General features: G+C 38.9%; 1 long non-coding RNA gene across 1 annotated transcript in view; it reads right to left on the bottom strand.

Moving 5' to 3' along the window:
• Nucleotides 1-25878, bottom strand: part of LOC131192600 (uncharacterized) — a 70013-nt gene that overhangs the window by 5776 nt on the left and 38359 nt on the right. The window contains exons 2-4 of the long non-coding RNA XR_009153761.1: nt 12798-12915; nt 10753-10806; nt 4766-4801 (exon numbers count right to left, since the gene is read on the bottom strand). This is a non-coding gene — a long non-coding RNA (uncharacterized LOC131192600). The remainder of the gene's footprint in view (nt 1-4765; nt 4802-10752; nt 10807-12797; nt 12916-25878) is intronic.

Raw genomic sequence — 25878 nt, 5'->3', positions numbered from 1 at the left:
AGGTTCTGTTAAGCTACCATTGATTATAATCTGTGCTGTTTGCTCTCCATAAATTGCCCTAATTATTCTTAAAAAACCATCTCCAAATTGCATCTTTTCTATTAATTTAAATAAAAAATCCCAATGCAATCGATCAAAAGCTTTCTCTGCATCGAGAAAAATAAATGCTGCTGGAATAAAATTTTTCTTTTCTAAGTACTCCAGTAAATTAACAATCTGCCTAACATTATTCCTCATCTGTCTCCCTTTTATAAATCCAGATTGATCATTATGAATTCTTCGCTGCAGAATCAACATTAATCTATTAGCTATTATTTTAACAAAATCTTATAATCATTATTTAAAAGTGAGATTGGCCTATAATTCCCAGGTTTAGAACAATCCTGTTCCTCTTTGGTATCAATGAAATAAAAGAGGTTCTCCATGAGAATTCCCCTCCTAGTTGTATCTGATTAAATAATTCCTTAAGTGGACCTAACATCTCATCCTGTAAATTCCTATAATAACTAACTGTGAGCCCATCCGTACCAGGAGTTTTCCCATCTTTAATTGTTTAATTACCAAAATAATTTCTTCCGAGGTTATAGGCCGATTCAGTTCATCCGTTTGTTCTAAAGTTAAATTTTTAACCTTATATTCCTTCAAATAATTATCAATATCCCTATTCAATATATTATCTTTAAGATATAAATTTGTATAATATTCTAAAAAAGCTTTTTTAATTTTATCCTGTTGATATCTCTCTTTGCCTTTATATTCTATTTTTTCTATAGTACGTTGTTTTTGTCTTTTCCTTAAAGTGTATGCTAACCACCTACCAGGTCTATTTGCGTTACAAAAAGTATTATGTTTGGCATATTGTTGCCACCTGATCAGCCATTATCATATTAAATTGATTCTGTAGTAACTTTATTGCATCTTTAAGTTTTTGATCATGTAGGTTATGTATTAATAATTGTTATTTCTTATAAATTTCCTCTTCTAAATACCTACGCTGTCTTTGTTGCTTATTTCTCTGTCTATTATTAAGACATATTAATACACCTCTCATAAAAGCTTTACTGGAGTCCCAAACCATTTCTATCGATGTTTCATTATTCAAATTATAATCAAAAAATTCTTTCATCTGCTTTTTACATTGATTTACATTATCCTGATATCTAAACAAATTTTCATTTAATCTCCAAGTTCTTCTACCCTCTTTTCCATATTGCAATTCCATCCAAACAGGACTATGATCAGACAAACATCTTGGAAATATCTTAGTTTTCTTCACCCTAAAAAGCAAATCATTAGAAATTAAAATAAAATCAATACGTGAGAAGGATTGATGCCTATCAGAGAAAAAGTATAGTCTCTTTCCTCCAAATTCCGCAGTCTCCATACATCTCTTAACTCAAAATCTTCTATCATATCAAAAAGGATTTAGGCAGCTTTGCATGTGCAGGTATCTTCTTGGAAGAAATTCTCTTGTCCTTTCGTATCTATTACTCCATTCCAATCTCCCAATATAATGCACGATTTATAATCCCATAGAATCAACTTATCATATAACATTCTATAAAATTTTTCTTGTTGCTGATTGGGTGCATATATACCAAGCAAGAGAGTCCTTTTGTTTCTATTGTAAGTTCAATAGCAATATATCTTCCGTGAATATCTGCCTCTATTAACTTGGCTGGTATATCTTTTCTCAAATAAACCACTATGCCATGTTTTTCTCCAAAGCTGAAGCAACAAAATGTTTACCTAACTTTGAGTTTATTAGGTACTTTTGATCTGATAATTTAATATCGTTTCTTGTAAGCAAATAACATCATTTTAAATTGTTTCAAATAATGAAATATTTTCTTCTCTTCTGAGCTGAGTTCAAACCATTGACATTCCAAGTCAAGATTTTATTTGCCATTACTGGGCTGCTGAAGCTTTTGAGCAATCAACTGAAGATCGTCCTCCCGTATCTTCGGCCGTGCTCCTCCACCGCTTCTGTAGCAGAATCCTGAACTTTACTTTGAGTTTGTTGCTCCTTTTCTTTACGCTTAAGGGCTCCCTCGTCAGTCTTTGTTCTTGTGGTTGTTCCTCTGATGGTAACATCACTGGAATCACCTCAGCTTCCACACCCATTTGAGTCTCTTGAATTCTTTTTCTATTATTTCTATTTCAAATTTCAGCACTGTAGAAAGAAAATCTTTGGCCTTAAGCACTGTGTCAATACGATATCTCCTTCCTTGATAATACACTGTCAAGCCAACTGGAACCTCCCATCTAAATTGAATCTGGTATTTCTTAAGTTCTTGTGTAAAAATGTAAAGTCCTTTCTATCCCTTAACATCTTGGGAGGAATCTCTTTCAAAACCTTCAACTCCTGTTCCCTATTTTCAAGTTTTTCTGAAAAGCAACTTGCAAAATTTGATTCCTCACTGTTCTTTTCAAAAATAAACCACAATGTCTCTAGGAAGTTTCTTTTGCCTAGCAATCCAAGAATTAACTCTATAAAATTTTTCTTGTTGCTGATTGGGTGCATATATACCAAGCAAGAGAGTCCTTTTGTTTCTATTGTAAGTTCAATAGCAATATATCTTCCGTGAATATCTGCCTCTATTAACTTGGCTGGTATATCTTTTCTCAAATAAACCACTATGCCATGTTTTTCTCCAAAGCTGAAGCAACAAAATGTTTACCTAACTTTGAGTTTATTAGGTACTTTTGATCTGATAATTTAATATGCGTTTCTTGTAAGCAAATAACATCATTTTAAATTGTTTCAAATAATGAAATATTTTCTTCTCTTCTGAGCTGAGTTCAAACCATTGACATTCCAAGTCAAGATTTTATTTGCCATTACTGGGCTGCTGAAGCTTTTGAGCAATCAACTGAAGATCGTCCTCCCGTATCTTCGGCCGTGCTCCTCCACCGCTTCTGTAGCAGAATCCTGAACTTTACTTTGAGTTTGTTGCTCCTTTTCTTTACGCTTAAGGGCTCCCCTCGTCAGTCTTTGTTCTTGTGGTTGTTCCTCTGATGGTAACATCACTGGAATCACCTCAGCTTCCACACCCATTTGAGTCTCTTGAATTCTTTTTTCTATTATTTCTATTTCAAATTTCAGCACTGTAGAAAGAAAATCTTTGGCCTTAAGCACTGTGTCAATACGATATCTCCTTCCTTGATAATACACTGTCAAGCCAACTGGAACCTCCCATCTAAATTGAATCTGGTATTTCTTAAGCTCTTGTGTGAAAAATGTAAAGTCCTTTCTATCTCTTAACATCTTGGGAGGAATCTCTTTCAAAACCTTCAACTCCTGTTCCCCTATTTTCAAGTTTTTCTGAAAAGCAACTTGCAAAATTTGATTCCTCACTGTTCTTTTCAAAAAATAAACCACAATGTCTCTAGGAAGTTTCTTTTGCCTAGCAATCCAAAAATTAACTCTATAAATTTTGTCAATTTGATAAGAACCTCTTGTGGATCAAGTTCAATAAATTCAGCCAGAGCTTCTGATAAATTTTTTTTTAAATCTTCCCCTTTCTCCTCATTCAAACCCCTAATTCTCAGAGCTCCTTCCATCATTCTATACTGCATCACCACCACTTGATCTTCATTTTTATCCAATTTGATTTGCATTCCCCCCATTCTATTTTCTATTTGTTGATTTGACTGAACAATTTCTTGCACCTCCTCCTCCACCACCTCCAGTCTTTTTGCCAAACCTTGAAAAGCCATCAAGATATCTTCTCTTATTTTTTATTATTCTCTTATTTCTTCTCTTATTTTCTCATTATTATCCATAATCTCCTTAAACCTTTCTTCAGACACTTTCCTTGCTCTTTAATCAGATCTTCTAAAGCTGGTTCAGAACCCCTTCTGCCCCCAGTCTTAGGTGGTTTAGTAGCCATTTCAGTTTTTAAAATTCACAAAATATAAGTCTAGAAACTTCTCTTTTCCCCTTTAAGTATAGGAGAGCTCAGTTCACTTCATTAAAATCCACACATAACATTTCTTATCTTCTTAGTTGCACAGACTGTTTGAAATTCCATTCGTCACTTTCACTCCCGTTCAGGCGCCATCTTTAAGAGTCAATTAAAACAAAGGAAAAAAAAATTCTCTTTTTTAAAAGGTAGAAGTCAGGAAATCAAAAATACTTGCAATCCAATAATTGTCCGCTGGCACTCATTCCGTCTGCTTAAAGAGATCCATAAAGATAAGACAATTAGCAGAGATGGACACTTTCTTCTTTTCCTGCTTTTGCAGGCACGCACTGAAGTCGGAGTATGGCAGGAATATTTATGGGACCCGTCGACCCTTCGGGGCTCTGCTTAATTAAAACAAAGCCTCTGGGGAGGTCTACCAACATTTCCCTGCTGCTCTTATCTTTCCCCTTTCATCCAGGGAAAAAGATTAAAGCCGGCTTTTCCTGGCTTTTACGATGTTCAGTGCGGAGCCCCTTTAATTAGGGGCTCAGCGAAGAGGTGGAGCCACCGGAAGTCCGCTTCTAATCTTTTTAGTCGGTTTCCAGCAAAAAAATATCCATAGAAATACATTGATTTGCTTAACGTCTACCACATTTCCTTAATGACCACCACAAAAACAGTTGTAAAATTGAGACTGGTCATATGGATGCTTCGATTTATAACCATAGTGACTTATGATGGAAATTCTGGGTCTATTGCAGTTTTAAATGAGGAATACCTATATGTAATTTGGAAGGTGGGGAACAGCATTAATTATTTCTTTGTTTATTTCTCAAATTTTACTCTGCCAATCTTACCTGTGAGACTCTGGGCATTACCTATATTTGTAGCTGCTGCAAAAAAAAAAAAGATCAGAAGGCACTTCTTTAAGCATTTTCCTTTTTTCTTTTCAAGATCTATACTGTCTTCCATTTTTCCTCCATCTTTCCTATTTTTCTTTTTATGTTTTTCTCTTTGTTGTCAATTTTAACTTTGTAAAAAAAAAAATTTTTTTTTTTATTAAAGTGATATATGAACTGGCAGTTTTAAAGTCTTTTCTTTAATTATAAGGATTCATCCCAGTATTATTTAGAGAGAGAAAAAGTCCGTTTTTCAAAGCAAACTTCATGAAAGGACAAAGAAAGAGATTTATAGCTATGCTCCTTTCACAAATCTATTGCATTGAATAAATTCCAGACTGACCTGGGGAAGTGGGCTTGGGATAACTTGCATCGTGATGATTCGCCAATGAACTGATGACATATACTTAGACTCTGACTAATTAACTATACTAATGGGTCACAACAGTAAGTACCCTGTAATAAAACCATGTAAGTGTCATTGGAACTGTATGATAAGATCATCTGTCAATTGACTGACTGAATAATAATAGGGTGCAAGTCTTCTGTGACATTCAACCTGCACGAATTTAGATTATCTGGTGCTAACTGAGATCAGTTTGTTTGGAAAGTTATCATTAGTCCAAGCCAGCAAGTACATTGTGTTCATTTCCTGCTTTTCTTTTCTTTTTTATAACAGAGCCAGATTTTTGTTTGGTGTAAATCATTGTCTCTTTCTTGCCAAGGTTGCAAGATAGTTGTCCGACACCAGCTGAGAAGTTGGCTCTGTGCAATTTTAGTGCTTTGAACAGCTTCCTTAAAATAAATAAAAAAAGGAACTGCACAGCATGAGCATTCAAATCATGGAATCTAAAGGACATTATTAAAAGCATTTTGCACTTGAAGTTCCAGGTGTTTATAATTTGAATTCATTTCAGAAAGGTACCCTGAAATAAAACCTTCTGTTTTAGTAATTGCCACATTGCTGATCAGACTGTAAAAGTTTAAGCTCTGTTTAAAAGAATTAATTTTGCTATGTTGTTCAAGAAAAACAAAATTTACCATAAGCTTTGGTGAAAACTATTTTTCTCCCTCCTTCCCACTGCTTCTCTTCATTTGTTTGGAAGTGACTTTTTGAAATGTTTCCAAAGACCAATGATTCAAATGAAGGGAAAAAAAATCAGTATTTACAAGTTATTTAAGTAGAATAAAATTTGTGGGATAGAAAGAGTTATTCAACAGCCTGAATACAAAGGTAAAATTTCCAATTTTAAAGCAAGAGAACTAACAAATAACTTTAAAAAGCTAAAGAAATAAATCAGCCACAAATATATTTAATCTGCATTAGATTAATTCAGATAATACCTAGGAAATATTTTAAAAATATCAGTTTGATAATATCATTTTTAGAATGACGATTATTTTTTTTAATGACTCCTTAATTGTTACTTTATTGGACTTTGAATTTGCAAGTTGTATGGACACAGCCACTATGGTCTGCAATTGATATTAATGGTTTAGTAGAAGCAATTGGATTAGGTGGAGAGCTCTGCTCTTTTTAGAGAATGGGTTGGGAAAGAAAAAGAAACAGAATTCCACCAGGTAGTATCCATAACTATTGAGATTTTCTTTATACTATGGTGGTTCTGTTTATATTATGATCATTGCCCATTAAGTTGCTCACTGTCTTTCAAGCTTTCCTTAGTTTCTCTAATTGTTGGTTTTTGTTGTTATTCTCAAGTATCCATTATTGTATCCTTACTGTATATCATACTTGAGCCACTGTGGTGTATCATATTTGCCCCATTAGTGATTTTCATTGCATAATATTCTGTCACCCAAATTATTTTTATATTCTATAGAGCAGGGATGTCAAAGTTGATTTCATTGAGGGCCACATCAGGGTTGTGTTTGACCTCAGAGGGCCGGGGTGGATGTGGCTAGGATGGGCATGGCCAGTTCAACGTCATTTGTGTTGGGGGCAACTGTGGTAGCCCGAGCACTCTGGCAGTGAAAACAGGCTCCCAAGCTCCATTTTCATCTGCGATAGCCTCCTGCAAACCTCTGCCAGTGAAAATGAGTGAGCTTCATTTTTGCTGGCAGAGGCACTGCGGGCTGGTCCTTCACTGTTTCCATGGCGGGCCCATGGGCCAGATCTAAGCATCCATGGGCTGGATCCAGCCCCCGGGCCTTGAGTTTGACAACCCTGCTCTAGAGAATACACCAGCTCTAAAGTGATGCAAATTTAAAAGTTCTTATATTTAAAAGAGGAATTGGTGCAAGTGAATATGATCAGGCTTAAATAGCTATCTGGGTCTTTCTTATTAATTTCTGCATTTCTGGCTGCTATTAAAGGTACAAGAACAAGACAAAGTTTTTCTTCTCATTTGACCATCTGATCAATAAACTGTTTGTAGATCTTCTATCTCCTCTAGGAAACTCACATACCATGAATGAGTAAACAGAAATATGTTAATAGTTAGGACTCAACTCTTCCACAGATGATAGCTTTTAATAACAGTAAGTTTGTCTGCATCATGATTACTGCCTGATTATCATGATTATTGTCTGGAGACCAAAACATATGAAGAATGGTTGTAGGAATTGGGTACGGTCAGTCTAGAGAAAAGGAGGACATGGGGTGGCATGATAGCAGTATTCCAGTATTTGAGGAGCTGCCACAAAGAAGAGTGGGGGGGTCAACTTATTCTCCAAAACACCGGAAGGCAGGACAACAAACAGTGGCTAGAAACTAATCAATGAGAGAAGCAACTTGGAATTAAGGAGAAACTTCCTAACAGTGAGGACAATTAACCAGTGGAACAGCTTGCCTTCAGAAGTTATAGGTGCTTCATCACTAGAGGTTTTTAAGAAAAGACTGGATATCCATCTCTCTGAAATGATATAGAGACTTCTGCTTGAGCAGAGGGTTGGACTAGAAGACCTCCAGGTCTCTTCCAGATTTGTTCTGATAGATTGACTCCTGAGAAAAGAGCTTCTTCAGTCTAGGGAGTGTAGTAGGGCATCAGAAATATGGGCTCAGTTCCTTTGATTTCTAATCTCATGTGAAGACAGAACATGCCCTATTCACTATGGTGAATATAGAGGTCTAGAAAGGATAATATAATCCTATTCTCTTAGATCTCTCTGTATTTTTGAAAGCGTGTTCTTCTTTTGAATTGTAACCGAGGCAGTAGTAGAGGGGAATCCAACTGTTTCTATGTGTCCAGTCTGAGATGATGTTGCCTGGAGCAATTACTGAACAAATTCCTGTTCATCCCTGTGTGACTTGGTTATTCACACTTGCCTTGTCTTTCTGCTTTTATCATTTACATGAAGACTCAGATAGGTTTCTGAAGGCTTGGACGAAAGTGTAGCCAATATGTATATAAAACATACAACTCTTAACTAACAACTCTTAACAACTCTTAACTAATTCTTTTTTCCTCCAATCCTAAGAAGGCTATGGAAATAATGACAAATAATAATGCAGATAGTCCTCAACTTACAGCAGTTCATTTAGTGACCGTTCAAAGTTACAATGGCACTGAAAAAAGTGACTTATGACCATTGTTCGCAGTTACAACCTTTGCAACATCCATATGATCTCATGTGATCAAATTTTAGAAGGTTACCAACTGGTTCATGCTTGTGACCGTTGCAGCATCCCTGGGTCACGTGATCCCCTTTTGCAAAACTTCTGATGAGCAAAGTCGGTGGGGAAGCCAAATTCACTTAACAATTGGGTTACTAACGTATCAATGGCAGTGATTCACTTAACAACCATGGCAAGAAGTGTTGTAAAATGGGGCAAAATTCACTTAACAAGTGGCTCACTTAACAACAGCAATTTTGGGCTCAGTTATGGTGGTAAGTCAAGGTCTACTTGTATTTGTAGAAAATTTTGGAATCATTAGGACAATCTAACACTTAATCCAGATGGGAAAGTTACTGTGGGTATGAAACGTATTGATCTGTATCAGGGGTCTCCAACCTTGGCAACTTAAGACTTAAGCAAAGCTGGCTGAGGAACTCTGGGAATTGAAGTCCACAAGTCTAAGTGCTATTACAGGAAAATAAGGAACTCACCATAACGCTGAGATTTTTCTTTTTTATTATTTAAAGGATAAGTGATCTGTTACCTCTAACAACTGACTAAACAAAGCACTTACCGTATATACTCGAGTATAAGCCGAGTTTTTCAGCACGTTTTTTGTGCTGAAAAACGTCCCCTCGGCTTATACTCGAGTATATACGGCTTATACTCGAGTTTTTTTTTTCTCTTCTTTTTTTCACATTATACCGGATGGTGCAAACTTGGCGGGGTTTTGCATTAGCTGGGAAGCCCTGCGGTGCAGTGAGAGGCGGGCGGGAGCCAGCCTTCTCGGCTGAGGGAGGGAGGCTTTCCCTGACCGGTAGCTGCCTCATTTCCCTCCCTCGGCTTATACTCGAGTCCCCAGTTTACCCCAGTTTTTTTGGGTAAAATTGGGGACCTCGGCTTATACTCGGATCGGCTTATATTCGAGTATATACGGTAATTATTTTTAAGAAGCTCTTTTGCTTCTTTCAAGATTCAACTGTTCCCTTTCCAACATTTAGCCTAAGACATATTTTAGCGAAATATTAATGGGTTTTAATCGGTCTTTGACCATTTTAGTGATTCGGCCATTAAATATTTGTTTTTAATTGTTTTTAAATAGTGTTATTTATTGTATTTATATTGTATATTGTATATTTATATTGTATTGGTGTATTGTATTTTAATATTGGCTGTACACCGCCCTGAGTCCTTCGGGAGATGGTGCGGTATAGAAATGTAATTATAAATAAATAAATAAATAAATAAATAAATAAATAAATTTAAATGAGCAAACTTAATACTGTTAATCCACAAATGCAATGATTAAATCGATCGGTTTGCTGTGTGATGTTTCCCTTAGAAAGTCAGCTGAACACCAATTTCTTCATTTCTTGAAACAGTGATTATATAGTCAACATTTAAAAATTCATTTAAAAACAATATACAATATAAATACAATAAATAACACTATTTAAAAACAATTAAAAACAAATATTTTTACATTAATTTATCTTTCCTATAAGAGATCTATAACTTTTATATACTCATTCAATTTACTGACATTTGTTCTGAATAAGGCTACATTTTTAATTAAAATATTCAAGTTTTTTTTTCCAAAATATTTTTAATTCAACAAATCTGAAATCATAGGAGATAGCACTATTTCTATTTGTTTAATTACTGCATATGAAAGCTGTAGAAATGCTTTCTGTAAATGAATATATCAGAATGTTCTTGTTGGTGTATCATCGTCACAAACCATTATAGGCTTCATAGCTTCTTAGTTCTATAAGTGTCATTATGTTATTAACTATACAGGTAAAATAATTTTACATATGGTTCAATTATTAATTTGGCAATGAAATATTGCATTATCTGTGTATTTTGAAAATACCCATTCACAAATAGAACATTTTAATTATTGCACAGTGTCACTCCCCGAATACTAAAACAAATAATACATTATAGTTCTTCCCAACAGTGCTCTGTAATAAAACTGCTAGTGTTTCCCTTAGAAAGTCAGCTGAACACCAATTTCTTCATTTCTTGAAACAGTGATTATATAGTCAACATTTAAAAATTCATTTAAAAATAATTACTCTAGTTAAAATGTGAATATACTATATGGACAGATAAAAGCACTCTAGAAAATCTAAGAACATCTTGAAAATAGTCTGTACAAACACTCAGAAATAATTGATGAAGAAATTCACTGTTCTGAATCAGGGGAATTTTTATCTGAGTTTTTGGTACTGCTAAGTAATCACTGTTTGAAAGGATTTTGCATACTTAACTTTGTAGAGCTTTAAAGCTAATTGTGTCTCAACTGATCGGGTTTTCCTATCCTTTTTTCACATTTATTAGGCAAATGTTTCCAACCACATACATAAAAGATTTCAATAGGTGGACTGGAACAAGGATCACAGCGAAGTTTTGTAGCCTACATGACATAAAGACATTCAAGATTAAAGCATTAAAATGTGATTTTCTATGGGTGGCATTTCTCTTGAAGAAAGACAAAGCTTACGCAGGCAGTGGGAATAAGCCCCACAAATATAAGCCTATTCACATACAGTAGGTGGCCAAGAAATGAATCTAAAAATCTAAAAGCTTGATTAATTTCTTACAATTACAGAGTTTAGAAGGGAGAGGTTAACCTCATGCTCACTGCAGGATTTACTAGGCCAGGGATGTCAAACTCATGTCGTCACAGCTGCATGACATGATGTATCATGACTTTTTGCCCCTTCGCTAAACTGGGCGTGGGTGTGGCCAGTGTGTGATGCATCCGGGTGATGGGCCATGAGTTTGACAGCCTTATACTAGACCATCCTTGATGACCATCCAGGCTCTGCTTGAAAATCTCCAGCAAATCAGATCTTATGTCATGCCCCCATCAGATTCAGAGTTTGAATCTGCAGGGGAAGATATGCTGGAACAAGAGCTGACAGAGATCGAGAAGGCAACTCCATTGGTCTTGGAGGAAACTGGGAAGAGCAGAGTCAGTCTGGCCAAGACTTTTCTGAATTAGTAAGGCCTGCAGACAGGGAGGAGCAGGAGAGACAGAGTTCAGGAAAAGAGCAAGGATTACCCTCTCCTGGTCTGAGAACGAGGAGGGAAGAGAGAAGGCGAGATCAACGCAGATTGAGCTGGCTACAAAGGAGGAGAGTGCCCTGCCCACTTTCACAAGGTAAACCTGGGGACTGAGATGTAAGGAGGTGCCAGTGGGAGGGGCATTTGTCAGGAACAAGAGTTGAACTTGTGAAGCCTCATGTGCACTTGCCAACACCTGGAGATTGCTGTACACTGTCTTGTGGGACTTGTCCGGTTTGCCTGCTTCACTGAACTTCTTGCTCTGCTTACTGTTTGGCTAACCTGGCTTATTGGACTGCTGGCCCTGGTTCCTGTTTGGTTAACCTGGCTTAGTGGACTACTCGCAGCTAGAGGCTTCTGAAGGTGTGGGTGAGAGCTTTGCTCCAGGACTTGAGGTGAACGTGGGGACATTTGGGGGCACAGTTAGAGCAATAAAGGGGAATTAGACTTGTTCTCTGGTTGTGTTGCTTTCATGCCATGCCCTGGGTCATCATATCTTACTACTTCCATGGCAGACAGTTCCACTGGCTGATAGCTTCCTCCTTATATCTATCCTGGACCTATTTCCTGGTAGATTTAACTCACTGGTTCTGGTTCAGTCTTCTGGGTTAGTAACAAATGAACAAATGGGTTCATCTCCTTCTGTATTCTGTCCAAATATGGCACATATTTGTAGACTACCATCACATCTCCACTCAGCCATCTCTTCTGTAAGCTAAACATACCCAGATGATTTAACTGTTCTTCATACAACTTGGCAACATATTCCAGTTTGTTACTGTCCTTGTTGAATTGGGATGTCCCAAACCAGACAGTCTCCCAAGTAGGTTCTGACTAGGGTAAGGTAGAATGGAGCATCTATTCTCCGTGATCCACATTCTGGATATTTGTTAATGCATCCCAAGGTAACACTGAATTACACTATTGGCTGATATTTAACTTGCAGTTTACAAGAACAATCACATCATTTTCACATGTGGTACTGTCAAGGCAGTGTTCCCTACTCTATACTATCTGCAAACTTCTTATGCAGTTCTAAACTCTAATTTCTGAGAAAAAATATTGAACAGTGTCTTGGATCCAAGCTAAAATGAAACCTTCAATGAGGATTCTCAAACTTCCCACATTTTACAACTTAAGGAGAATATGAGGAGAGAGGGAGAGGGGGTGGAAGAGAGACTGTTGAAGGTCTAGTTGAAGTTGAGATACATTATATTCCTCAGAATTACTTGTTTTGTAGTACTTTCCACCCCCACCTAGTCACATTTCTCTTTCAGGATTTCATATCCTGAAAGAGGACGTAGAGGAAGTAGAAGAATCTACTTCCATTCAGAATACCTCAGAATCTGCTCTTTGTCATCCAGCTCTTCTTGCCCTGAAGACCACGAATTCTACAAGTATGCAATCACTTTCCGTCAGGGTACTGGTCACACTCCCTTCTTCAATCAATTCCTTTCTGTCGATGAGAATTAAATACATTCCTTTTGAAAAATTCTACCTTCTCAGAAATAAAATTGTCAGCATAAGAACAAGAGTTGATTAGATTTTTAACTCTGGACAGTTAGATTCCTAGCAGATGTCAAGATACTTTAAATCAGAAGTCTTCAAACTTGGCAGCTTTAATACTTGTGGACTTCAACTCTCAGAATTCTCCAGCCAGCTATGTTGGCTGGAGAATTCTGGGAGTTGAAGTCCACAAGTCTTAAAGCTGCCAAGTTTGGGGACCCGTGCTTTAAATAAGCTGTTGTCCCTATTGCTTGGCTTTTTGAACAACTGGTCATCTGATATAAAGAGGCTTCATGTCTATCATCAGGCTGGCCAGGTGATCTATAATAAATGACTACCTAATGATGGAAGAACTCCATTATCGTTACCATATATTAAAGATAAAGGAGCAACAGCAAATGCAGAAAATTAAAGGGATAGTAATATATTAAATAACCCTCAGAAGGTACTTGGCAAAATTCTACTTGAGAGCTGTGCAGTAATAATGACATTGTGGCAAAATTTGGAAAATGCTATACAGCTTAATTCCAGGCAGAAGATAAGATTTCTTCCCCCTTCAGTAGCTCATTCAGAAAGAAATACTATATTTTTGTTGATTTAGACAATAAAAAGAAAAATAATAATAGATTTGAACCATGGATTGCTTTGCATGAACATGAAATTGATGGTTAGTATCTGAATGGAGTAAGAGAGATATGTGACACAAGTGAACCATATGTGGGAATAAATGGAATGCAAATGATTCAACTACAGGGCCCTTGGTACTCTCTGAGATTGGTTCTTTTCTTGCAGATGTTTCATTACCAAACTAGTAACATCATAAGTGCTAATAGGGAGTAAGATTTGCTCTTATTTTATATAATGTCTTGCCCTCTCAGTGTTGGTGGGAATGCTCTCGGAAGTTGTTTGATTGGGCTCAGAGGTGGGTTTCAGCAGGTTCTGACCAATTCTGGAGAATTGGTAGTGGAAATTTTGGGTAGTTCAGAGAACCGGTGGTAAAAATTCTGACTGGCCCTGCCCCCATCTATTCTCTGCCTCCCAAGTCCCGCTGATCAGGAGGAAATGGGGTTTTTGCAGTAACTTCCCCCGCCATGCCCACCAAGCCACGCCATGCCCACCAAGCCACGCCCACACAACCTGTAGTAAAAAAATTTGAAACCCACCACTGGGTTGGGCTGTTTTTTACTGTTAGCTTGTTTGTCTGAGTTGGTTGTTCCTTGATTGGGGCTATTGTTTGCTTCTTGATTGTTGTCCCTTAGTTGTTTAAGGATGCCTAAATAAATGTGTAAAAAATATGTGTGATCCTACCTAGAGGTGACTTAGTTGTGGATGTGACTTCATGCCTACTTTTGTCTGCAAATGAGCAATGTTGCTGGCTAATTTCCAGTGATATTTAGGATATATGATGTAATTACGTATGTATCAGAGAATTAATAGATTCATATAAATAGTAGAAAAACTAGAGCAAAGAGATAAATTTGGGTAATTTAAATGGGGAGGTATAGGACAGGTACATTCTGGTAGAAAGATCAAGTAGTTCCCATCATACTCTTTCTCTTCTTTAACCCTTTCTAATCCTCATATCCATAAATAATTTATTCAGTCTTTTCTTATTTCAACAAGAAGTCTACATAAGGTTTCCAGTTATATGTATGTATGTATGCATGTATATCAGTGGTGAAATACAATTTTTTTTACTACCGGTGGGTGTGGCTTGGTGGACATGGTATGGCTTGGTGGATGTGGCTTGGTGGGCATGGCAGGGGAAGGATGCTGCAAAAATCTCCATTTCCACCCCAATCTTGGGGAAGGATATTGCAAAATCTCCATTCCCACCCTACTCTGGGGCCAGCTAGAGATGGTATTTGCCAGTTCTCCAAACTACTCAAAATTTCCACTACCAGTTCTCCAGAACCATACACACACACACACACACATAGATATAGATATATAAAAATTAGATAGAGAGAGAGAGAGAGAGAGAGAAAGAGAGAGAGAGAGGTGATAGAGAGATAGAGAGATAGAGAGATATAGATATAGATATAATTTTTTTCTGATACCGTATATACTCGAATATAAGCCGATCCGAGTATAAGCCGAGGTCCCCAATTTTACCCCAAAAACTGGGGTAAACTGGGGACTCGAGTATAAGCCGAGGGTGGGAAATGAGGCACCTACCGGTTGGGGAAACCCTCCCTCCCTCAGCTGAGAAGGCTGGCGGCTCCCCGCCCGCCCTCTCACTGCACCGCAGGGCTTCATCCGCAAATGTGAAAAAAGAAAAAAAACCAGTATAAATAGTATATACACACACACACACACACATAGATATAGATATATAAAAATTAGATAGAGAGAGAGAGAAAGAGAGAGAGAGAGGTGATAGAGAGAGAGAGAGAGAGAGAGAGAGAGAGAGAGAGAGAGAGAGATAATTTTTTTCTGGTATCTCCTTGGTTTGGTCTCTGTCTTTAAAAATATTCCTTCTTATTGTTCATTACACAAATGGTATTTAAACTAGAAGAATTAGAAAGTTGATAGTGCTGGTCAATTTACTAATTAGTGTTATTTTAGCCATAGCATAAATAGCTGCTGATTCTTTTGGTAGAAGACAATTGTGGCCCCTTCTTGGCCATATCCTAAAAGTTTTTGACCTTCTCAGTTGCATTTGATCTCCCTATGGTAATCCTGACTGTGTAAGTGATAGGAAGAGATGGGACAGATTTTTCTGCTAACGTTTCTGTTATGTCCACGTAGCGCGCAACTGCAAAATGTATTTTAAAGTTATTGGTTAAAGGCTAACGGTTTCCTATAAAAAGGGGCTGTCAGCAGGGAACTGCATGTTGGTTTATAATGAATTCTTATCTTAAATAAAGGTTGCTGGAAGGCTGGCTGCTCATCTGTGTTCCCACCCACAACTTTCCAGTTTCAACTAATGTTTGGTGTTGGAAAAGAGTTTTGAAATAACACAGATAGATAAGAAAGCCAGCAAATAGATCAAAGAAAATCCATCCTAGCATTCTCACTTAATGTACAAATAACAAGGCTAAAATTATCTTATTTTGGACATATTATGCACAAAGATCTGGCTTAAGTCTATAATGCTGGGAAACAGAGAAGAAAAGAAAAACAGAGAGCAGTCAGCAGCAAGGTGGATAGATTCAATTACAGTGAAGGTAAGTGCACTGTAGTAAGACCCGAAGGATCTGATTAAGGACAGGAAAATCTATCTGTAGGATCACTAACAATCAATACCAATTTCGCGACATCTAATAAATCAACCCAGACCAATGTCAAAAACAAACAAAAATCGCATAAATAAATACCAAATAAATGTCCACTCCCAATCAGCTGGAGCTAAAAGTGTGTTGTGATAAAAGTTTTAGTTTGTTTCTGGAACTGCAGAAAGATTGGGGCTGCAGTTACTTCTGGAGTTAGATTATTCCACTGTGTATGGTCCATTAAGTGAATCACTTCTCGGAATTCCCATCTCATGCCTTTTTTTTTTTAACTCACTCTTTTTCTCATTGAACTGAAAGAATCCATTCTCCTTATACTATTAATTGTTTAACTCTGTATTGGCTTACAAACTTGTTAATTATAACTATTGAAAACCAAATGATAATTTAGTTGCCCTGTCTGCTGTTAGCTCAAACTTATTTAATAAATTGTATTGATTTGTTATTAATTATAGCTTGCTTTTTGTATTACCTGAACACACACAATTGTTTAGTAACCTCTAATGTTTAATTCCCACAAAAATGGTGCCATGGGAGGCCCTGGTTCATTATATGGATATGTCAGTAGAAACATACAAGTAAGTCGAATGCAGTAGGAAAGTGTATTTAAGAAATATGTGTGTGGTAAAACAAGTGGATGTAATCTAAGAATAAATGGTGGTGGATTGGGGATGAATGCAAAAATGAGTGATCATTGTGAAATAAAGATTGTGAGTGATTTGGTCATACATTTGGTGGCACAGTAGTGCAGTATTGCAGGCTAACTTTGCCCACAGCATGGAGTTTGATCCTGACTGGTCTCAAGGTTGATTCAGCCGTCCATCCTTCCAAGGTGGGTAAAATGAGGACCCAGGTTGTTGGGCAATTTGCAAATAATGCTTACACCCAGAAAGTGCTGTATATAAGCCTAAATGCTATCCCTATTGCTATTGCTATTGCTATCTATAGATAATGAATGAGTACTGAATTATAGAGAAACAAATAAATATATTATGAGGAAGAGATGAAAGATTTAAAGGATAAAAGGCAATATATGAAGTAATGTGTAGGATGTGATGGAAACAAAAATGGTTTTCAAGGATAGAAAGGTATGAAGAGATTAAGTAATTGGTGCTGGTACGAATTATTGTAGATTTATCTACATATTTTTTTTCTTATCTTATATACTCAATTTCTTTCCCTAAAAGGAAATAGTACAGTTGATATTATGTATGTTAGGAAAGAGGGTGAGACAAAGATGCATATTGTCCTTATACTTCTTTGATTAACGTCTAAATATAGTATAATGGCAAGCCTGGAAGAGCTGACACCCGAAGTAAAAATGTAAGTCACATGGTAGATGCACAAAAGGCCCTATTAAATAAGAGTAAATAAGATTTAAAAGATTTCATTGTTTATTTGGTATGTTGTTGGTTAGTTTATTAATCAGGCTTTTATGATTCTTCATTCAGAAAGGCATTTATGTATTATGGAAGGACAAAAATGTTATAAATCTGGATAATGGTAGTATTAAGAAGAGAAAGGTCATGGTAAGATAGTGTTTTCTCCCCTTTGGGTCAAGAACTGCTAAACGACGCAGTGAGCTGGAGATCTAACATTAGGGGGAAATAAATTCTATAGGGGAAAATAAACTCAAATTCAGATAAGATCACGTAGGATCAGAATATTTCACTGACAGCAAAGAGCAAAATAAAGTGTACATTTTCCAGTGATAATGCGTGCCATTGAAAGATTGGCATTGAGAAAGAGCAAAGGAAAACGATAAGATACTTTCAAATTATGGGAGATGGTTTCTAAACCAATTCATTCAATCAATCAATCTTGGGCTAGAATAAAAACTGACTGTTGCCTTGAGGCCATGATCAGCAAACAGAAGCATGTATTTTGGACAGGTAACAAACTAGAAAAAAAATTATTATGTTGGTGAAGATTGAAAGCAATGAAAGAAAATCATCTTTGCACCTGGCTTGATGGCATAAAACACCAATTGGTTACACATTAAAAAGTAACGTTGATGGATCACAAAGTTAATTTAGCATGGCACTGCATTTGCTTAATGAAATCATTATCCCATTCATTCATTTTGACATTATTTTTATTCAGTTTGCTATACTGCTGAAATCTCTCAGTGGTTTACTACAACAACCTTTTTTTAAAAAATCATTTAATTAGTTAAAATGACATTTTGCACCTAAAACCAAATAAATAAAATTAATGGTTAGAACAGCAATTAGAAGTCTGGAGGAAAAGAACCATTTTAAGGGGTTCTTAATAAGCTAATAAAATGCCAGGCCCCTCAGGTGCACCAGTGAGCTGGGTCAACACCTGCTCAACCATGAGTTGAGTAAAAAAAGCAGGTGGATGCAAATCGTCTCAGAGGTTCCTGTAAGAATTACTACACTTTTTCTCCTTGAAATGAAGTGTTTCCAATAGTCCAGAGAGGTGTTTTGTTTTTTTTAAATGGCCATTTGATATAGGAAATTGAGGGCATTGAAGATTTCAGAAGTGGTTTGTCTTTGTCGTCTTCTTCCTAGGGAAGAGGGAGGCTGACCTGGTTGCCTTTGGCACAAAGGCAGGACTGAAATTCGTGATTTCCCGATTCCCAGCCTCTAACTAGTACACCAATTTATGACTCTCATAACGAGATAGAGATAGTGAAAGAGATATAAAGAGGTATATATACTGTAGTGATAGCGAACCTTTTGTTCCTCAGGTGCCGAAAGCGGGTGTGTGCCGACACCCATAATGCAATGCCCCCCCACAGGCCCCACTCCCCGTGCATGCATGTGTGACACCCCCCACGCATATGTGTGTGACCCCACCCCCGCACTCCACCTGCGGATGCGTGCAGGACCCCTGTTTTGTGCTAGCAGGCCTCCCTGAAGCTTCCTGGAAGCAAAAACGCCACATGGAGGGATGCCGCACCCACCCCTGTGCCTGTGTGCGCAAACCCCACGCATGCGCACATGACCCCCACACACCCCGTGAATGCACGTGTGACAGACACCCAAAAATCAGCTGGCTGATAGGAAGTGTGCAGGCATGCCTGATGGAGCTGACCTGGGCATCAGCTCATGTGACTGCAGAGATGGCTCTCTGTGCCATAGGTTCGCCCTTACGGATATACTGACATTAGCAAGGAACTCTAATTCTGGATCACCTCTCTATATATTAAACCAAAGCCACCTGTCTGCTTTGGAACAAAAGTTTATAAGCTTATCATTTTGCCATTGGAATAGTTTTCTAATACCCACTTAAGTTTGGAAATTTATTATATATACACACACACAAAACACACACACACACATAATGTTTTTGTTATTTCTGCCATTCATTCATTTGTTTGAAAATTTTTAAAAATCCTGCAGTTTAAAAATTAAGCTTGAAAAATCATTAAATTTGATCACAAAGTTGTTTCTTAACATATAGAGATTTCTCTTCCTCTCATTATCTTCATTTCTATTAAAGGCACTATTTTATTTGAAAAACCTGAACCAGCTGCCTAGTTTTTATTTATTGTAGTTTTTAATCCAAAGCATTTGATCTGAAGAAATTAACAAATGCTCAATGAAATCTTTGTGCTGATTTTTAATGTAAGTTCTTTAGATGAACCAACATTCATTCTGACTCTATGCAATGAATAACTAGAGAAATCTTCTCTTTTTAATTTCTTAACAGATAATTAAGATTGCATTTCATTTTTCCAGACCGAATAGGATTGGATGTATGTGTGGAATTCAGATATGCCAAATAAAGAAAAATCTGAAAAGGAACAGTTAATTGAGCAGCCTTCCTTGTTCCAGCTCAGTCTAAACATTTGGAGCCATTCAAAGTGTTAGATGGTTCCAGAGTTAGAAACAGCCTAGGACTGTGATGGTGAACCTATGGCACGCATGCCACAGGTGGCATGCAGCGCCTTCTCTGTGGGCATGCAAGCCATTGCCCCAGTTCAGCTCTGCCGCGCGTAAGTGCACACCGCCCAGCTGATCATCAGGTCTCTGTGCGTGCATGCATGGGGGTGGGGCGCCTGCGGGTGTGTGTGTGTGGGGGGGCAGGCAGCATGCTGGAAGCCATGCGTGCATTGCATTTTGGCAGTTCAGGTGTGTGCACTTGCATTTGCACTTGCATTTGCACTTGCGCTTTGGGGACTCAGTCCGAGAAAGATTAGCCATCACTGGCCTAGGACATGACAATGCCAAGCCACAGATGTCAAACCTTTTAGCCAGGGATAAATACTAGCTCTTAGTTCCTTTGGACATACAGGAAGGAGAAAAAAAACATAATTTTGTATTTTGGACACACAGAAAGGAGAGAAGCACACACAGAGAGATGTCTTGGACCTTATAGCTTGAAGCTGTTGGTTTTCTACTGTAATTACTTTTTTTTGCAGTATTTGTAGCTTAATATAGCATAAATAACTGCCCTCAAGCCTTACAATCCAAGTCAATTACTTAAGTTGACAAAACCCGATTTTCCCCCTGTGGAATCCTCCTTTGCTGTTAGATATTTTATTTCAGGAAAGAGTAATTTATTTAGGGAAGAATAAAAGATCTGCTAGGGAGCCAGTACTTTCTGCCTAAGCAAAGGATTGGACTAGAAGACCTCCAAGTTCCCTTCCAACTCTGTTATTCTATCCTATCCTATCCTATCATTTCAGTTCCTTGAATCAGTAATGTTACTAATGTTGAATACCAAATGCAGGAACAGGACCGCATAGTCCAAGGGGCCTCCTAAACAATCCCTATCCACAGACCTGGCTATGACATGGAGTGGGAGAGAAAGGAAGAGAATATTACCAGCCACATTTAAAAAAATAGGAGAGAGGCGTAGAACAACCAGTTAGTTAAGGCTGAGAGGAAGTGTGGTCTGGGTTCTGTGCTGCAACTCTTACATTCAAGACTTGAGCTCTGTGATCAGAAAAAGAAAGATGAACCACACCAGCATCATTTTTTTCATAGTGAACAGATGCAATTTGGCGATAGATCTATCACCAAAACTGATGTGCTTTCATTTCTAGTCCTGCTTGGGTCTTTTGAGTTTACTTAAACCTGAAGTTAATTGGTTCTCCATAATGGGAAATTACCTTGTAGTTAGATGCTGTGCATTTAAACAGCATTTTTTTCTTTGACCTCATTAACCTGAGAGGTTCCTGACGGACCTTGGGCCATTCCCTGAGGATCTGGCCCACGGCACGACTGAGGAACTAGTTGCAGCCTGGGAGCAGGCCGCGGCTGGGGCCTTGGACCGTGTCGTGCCTTTGCGGCCTCTGACCCAGCGCAGATCTCATCCGGCCCCTTGGTTCTCCGAGGGGCTGAGGGAGATGAAACGCCAGAGAAGACGTCTAGAGAGCACCTGGAGGTCCAGTCGTTCCGAAGCTGATCGGACACTAGTTAGGTCCTATTCTAGGACCTACCTAGTGGCAATGAGGGAGGTGAGGCGCTCATACGCCTCCACCCTCATTGCGTTGGCAGATAACCGCCCGGCTGCCCTGTTTCGGGTGACCCGCTCCCTCCTTCATCAGGAGGTGCGGGATGACCCGTTGCAGGGACATGCCGAAGAGTTTAGTGGTTATCTATACGATAAAATCGCTCAGGTCTGGGATGGTCTGGACCGAAATTGGGATGATCCAAGCGAGGGAGAGGAGGCACGTCTTGTTGAGTCTGTTTGGGATGAGTTTGACCCTGTGGCTCCCGAGGACATGGACAGGTTGTTGGGGAGGCTTCACGTCACTACATGTTTACTGGACCCGTGTCCTTCCTGGCTGGTACTGGCCACTCAGGAGGTGACACGAAGCTGGCTCCAGGGGATTATCAACGCTTCTTTGTTGGAAGGGGTTTTCCCTGCCGCCTTGAAAGAGGCGGTGGTGAGACCCCTCCTCAAGAAGCCCTCCCTGGACCCAGCTATTTTGGGTAATTATCGTCCAGTCTCCAACCTTTGCTTTGTTGCGAAGGTTGTAGAGAGTGCTGTGGCGTGACAGCTACCCCAATACCTGGATGAAGCCGTCTATCTAGACCCGTTCCAGTCCGGCTTCCGACCCTGATACAGCACGGAGACAGCTTTGGTCGCATTGGTGGATGATCTCTGGAGGGACAGGGACAGGGGTTATTCCTCTGCCCTGGTCCTATTAGACATCTCAGCGGCTTTTGATACCATCGACCATGGTATCTTGCTGCACCGGTTGGGGGGATTGGGAGTGGGAGGCACCGTGTATCGGTGGTTCTCCTCCTATCTCTCTGACCGGTCGCAGACGGTGTTGACAGGGGGGCAGAGGTCGACCGCGAGGTGCCTCACTTGTGGGGTGCCGCAGGGGTCGATTCTCTCGCACCTTCTGTTCAACATCTATATGAAGCCGTTGGGTGAGATCATCAGTGGCTTTGGGGTGAGATACCAGCTGTACGCTGATGACACCCAGCTGTACTTTTCCACCCCAGGCCACCCCAATGAAGCTGTTGAAGTGCTGTCCCGTGTTTGGAAGCCGACGGGTCTGGATGGGGAGAAACAGGCTCAAGCTTAATCCTCCAAGACGGAGTGGCTGTGGATGCCGGCACCCCGATACAGTCAGCTGCAGCCGTGGCTGACTGTTGGAGGCGAGTTATTGGCCCCAAAGGATAGGGTGCGCAACTTAGGTGTCTTCCTGGATGAACGGCTGTCGCTTGAAGATCATTTGACGGCCGCTCCAGGAGGGCCTTCCACCAGGTTCGCCTGGTTCGCAGTTGCGCCTTCCTTGATCGGGATGCCTTGTGCACAGTCACTCCCGCTACCTCTCGCTTGGATTATTGTAATGCTCTCACATGGGGCTCCTTGAGGTGCACTCGGAGGCTTCAGTTAGTCCAGAATGCAGCTGCTGGTGATAGACGGAGCTACGCGTAGCTCCCATATAACACCGCTCCTGCGCAGACTGCACTGGCTACCTGTGGCCTTTCGAGTGCACTTTAAGGTTTTGGTCACTACCTTTAAAGCGCTCCATGGCTTAGGGCCTGGGTACTTACGGGACCACCTGCTGTTACCGCATGCCTCCCACCGACCCGTACGCTCTCACAGAGAGGGACTTCTCAGGGTGCCGTCCGCCAAGCAATGTCGGCTGGCGGCCCCCAGGGGAAGGTCCTTCTCTGTGGGGGCTCCCACACTCTGGAACGAGCTTCCCCCGGGTTTACGCCAAATACCTGACCTTCGGACCTTCCGCCGCGAACTGAAGACACATCTTTTCATTCACGCGGGGCTGGCTTAAATTTTATTGATTTTAAATTATCTATTATTAATTTTAATGGGGTTTTAGTTTTATATATTTTAAAGTTTTTAGGCCAATTATAAAATAAGTTTTTTAATTTGTATTTTAAATTGTATATTGTATTGTTTGTTTTTATTTTTGGCTGTACACCGCCCTGAGTCCTTCGGGAGAAGGGCGGTATATAAATAGAATAAATAAATAAATAAATAAATAAACCTCAGGCTTGTTTTGTACTTTGTTCGCTTAGTTCTTTTATTTCTCATCCCCTCTTGAATCTGAAGGAGCCCATTTATCAACTCAGATGGTAAGCAAATTAAACCATCCCAGTGATAGACTGACCCATAACAGTGAGGGAGAAATTGCATTTGCTGAGTGCTACCTGTTCATTTGTTGTTGTTTTTAAAACTTTTACTTTTAGATGATGGAGGGAGAAAACAGACTGTGATTCATGGGCTGCTAGAAGTTCCAACAAAATGGTTTTAAAGTAGCAGGGCAAGGTAGGAAGTTCCTCTTTTGGCAGCAATAGAATATGCTCTCAGTGTACATAAAAGAAAAGATACATTCGTCAAGAAACATAAGCTACAACAATTAATGATAGTCATAGGGTACAAATAAGCAATCAGGAAACAATATCAATATAAATCGTAAGGATACAAGCAACAAAGTTATAGTCATACAGTCATAAGTGGGAGGAGATGAGTGTTGGGAACGATGAGAAGATTAATAGAAGTGCAGATTTAGTAAATAGTTTGACAGTTTTGAGGGAATTATTTGTTTAGCAGAGTGATGGCCTTCGGGGAAAAAACTGTTCTTGTGTCCAGTTGTTGTGGTGTGCGGTGCTCTATAGTATTGTTTTGAGGGTAGGAGTTGAAACAGTTTATGTCCAGGATGTGAGGGGTCTATAAATATTTTCACAGCCCTCTTTTTGACTCGTGCAGTATACAGGTCCTGTCAGGCTACCTCCGACTATAATTAGGAAAGAATTCACCTTGACTTCATTTGGAATAAAGACAAGTACTTTTACTTTTTACAGTCATGATAGCAGCCAAGCTAAGTTGGATCTGAGACAAAATATGGCTAACATATCATATCCCCCCAATTGTCCCTCCTCCTCCAGGAGGTCAGGCTGGTCTGGTCCAATGCCAGCTCCTTCTCGGCCCCTCGTGGTAATCTTCTTCCACAGGTCTCTAGATGTCAGTCATCTTAGGAATGCAGTGTCTGTTAGAAAAGCGCTGATAACACTCAGTCGTTAATCATCCTCCCCACTGTTATGTCAGCCGACACTCTTAATAGGCTCCTTTCCCTTACCCTGTACGGTGGTATGATACATCTCATTTCCTTAATAGTTTTATAATACAGAAATAAACATTTCACATTCTATCTACTGATATAATCATTCAAAAGTATATGAAGATTGGAGTGGAGGCTGACATTCGCCCTCCTGCAACAAGGACGTCAGTCCTAGAAAGAAAAAGAGAAGTTAGGGTTTGTCAGGATATTTGTTATAGAATTGTGCTATCTTTTCCGATGCACGAACATCTTCTTTGTTCACCCATTCAGCTTGGGATAACGGGAAGTGTTTCCAAGCAATAAGATATTGAATTTTATTTCTATGTTTTCTCGAATCTAAAATTTCTTTTATTTCAAAGTGTTGTTCTCCTCTATGAGAATTGGTATAGGAGGGTGTATGTTAGACGGAAAGTAGACGTGTGTTCAGGTTTCAGCAACTCACATGGAAAACGGGTGGATTCTCCTAAGTGTTTTGGTAAATCTAGTTGTACCCACGGGGTTGATGATTTTACTATGGGAAAGGTCCCACATATTTGGGTCCAAGTTTCTTAGATTTCTGAGTGGTTTGAAGATATTTGGTGGAAAGATAAACCTTATCGCCACTTGATATTTGTTCTCAGGGACCTTTTTATCTGCTTGTTTTGCGCAATGAGCCTTATAGTCATTTTCCATGTGTTTTGTATTTGATCTATCCATTCTGACAAAGAGGAAACAGTAGTTTCTTCCTTTGGGAGTTCAGATAGGAACAAAATCTTGACCTGAAGCTATTTTAAAGAGTAAATCCATGCTACTATGAATTGAGTTGTTGTAGGCAACTTCAGCAAAAGGTAAGAGATCTGCCCAATTGTCTTGCTGGTAGTTAACATAACATGATATTGTTCTAGTACAGAGTTGAAGTAGCTTCCATTTATGATATTAATCTTAGCAATGAGTCTAATTCTCCAAAATTGAGAAGTGAATTGAACTCCTCGATCTGAAATGATGAACAGATGGAGTCTATAAATGTTGTACAAACAACTTTGCTAGAGTCTTTGAGGATATTTTGAACATGCAAATGGACTTGTTTGGAGAAAAGGTCACCCATATAAGATTGTGAACTAATCCGAAATCATATATTTCTCCAAATGTAAGGAGTCCAGAGGGGAGTTTGGATGATGAAAAC

Source organism: Ahaetulla prasina, chromosome 2, assembly GCF_028640845.1.
Source record: "Ahaetulla prasina isolate Xishuangbanna chromosome 2, ASM2864084v1, whole genome shotgun sequence".
Lineage (NCBI taxonomy): Eukaryota > Metazoa > Chordata > Lepidosauria > Squamata > Colubridae > Ahaetulla > Ahaetulla prasina.
This window is presented reverse-complemented; position numbering and strand designations above follow the sequence as displayed.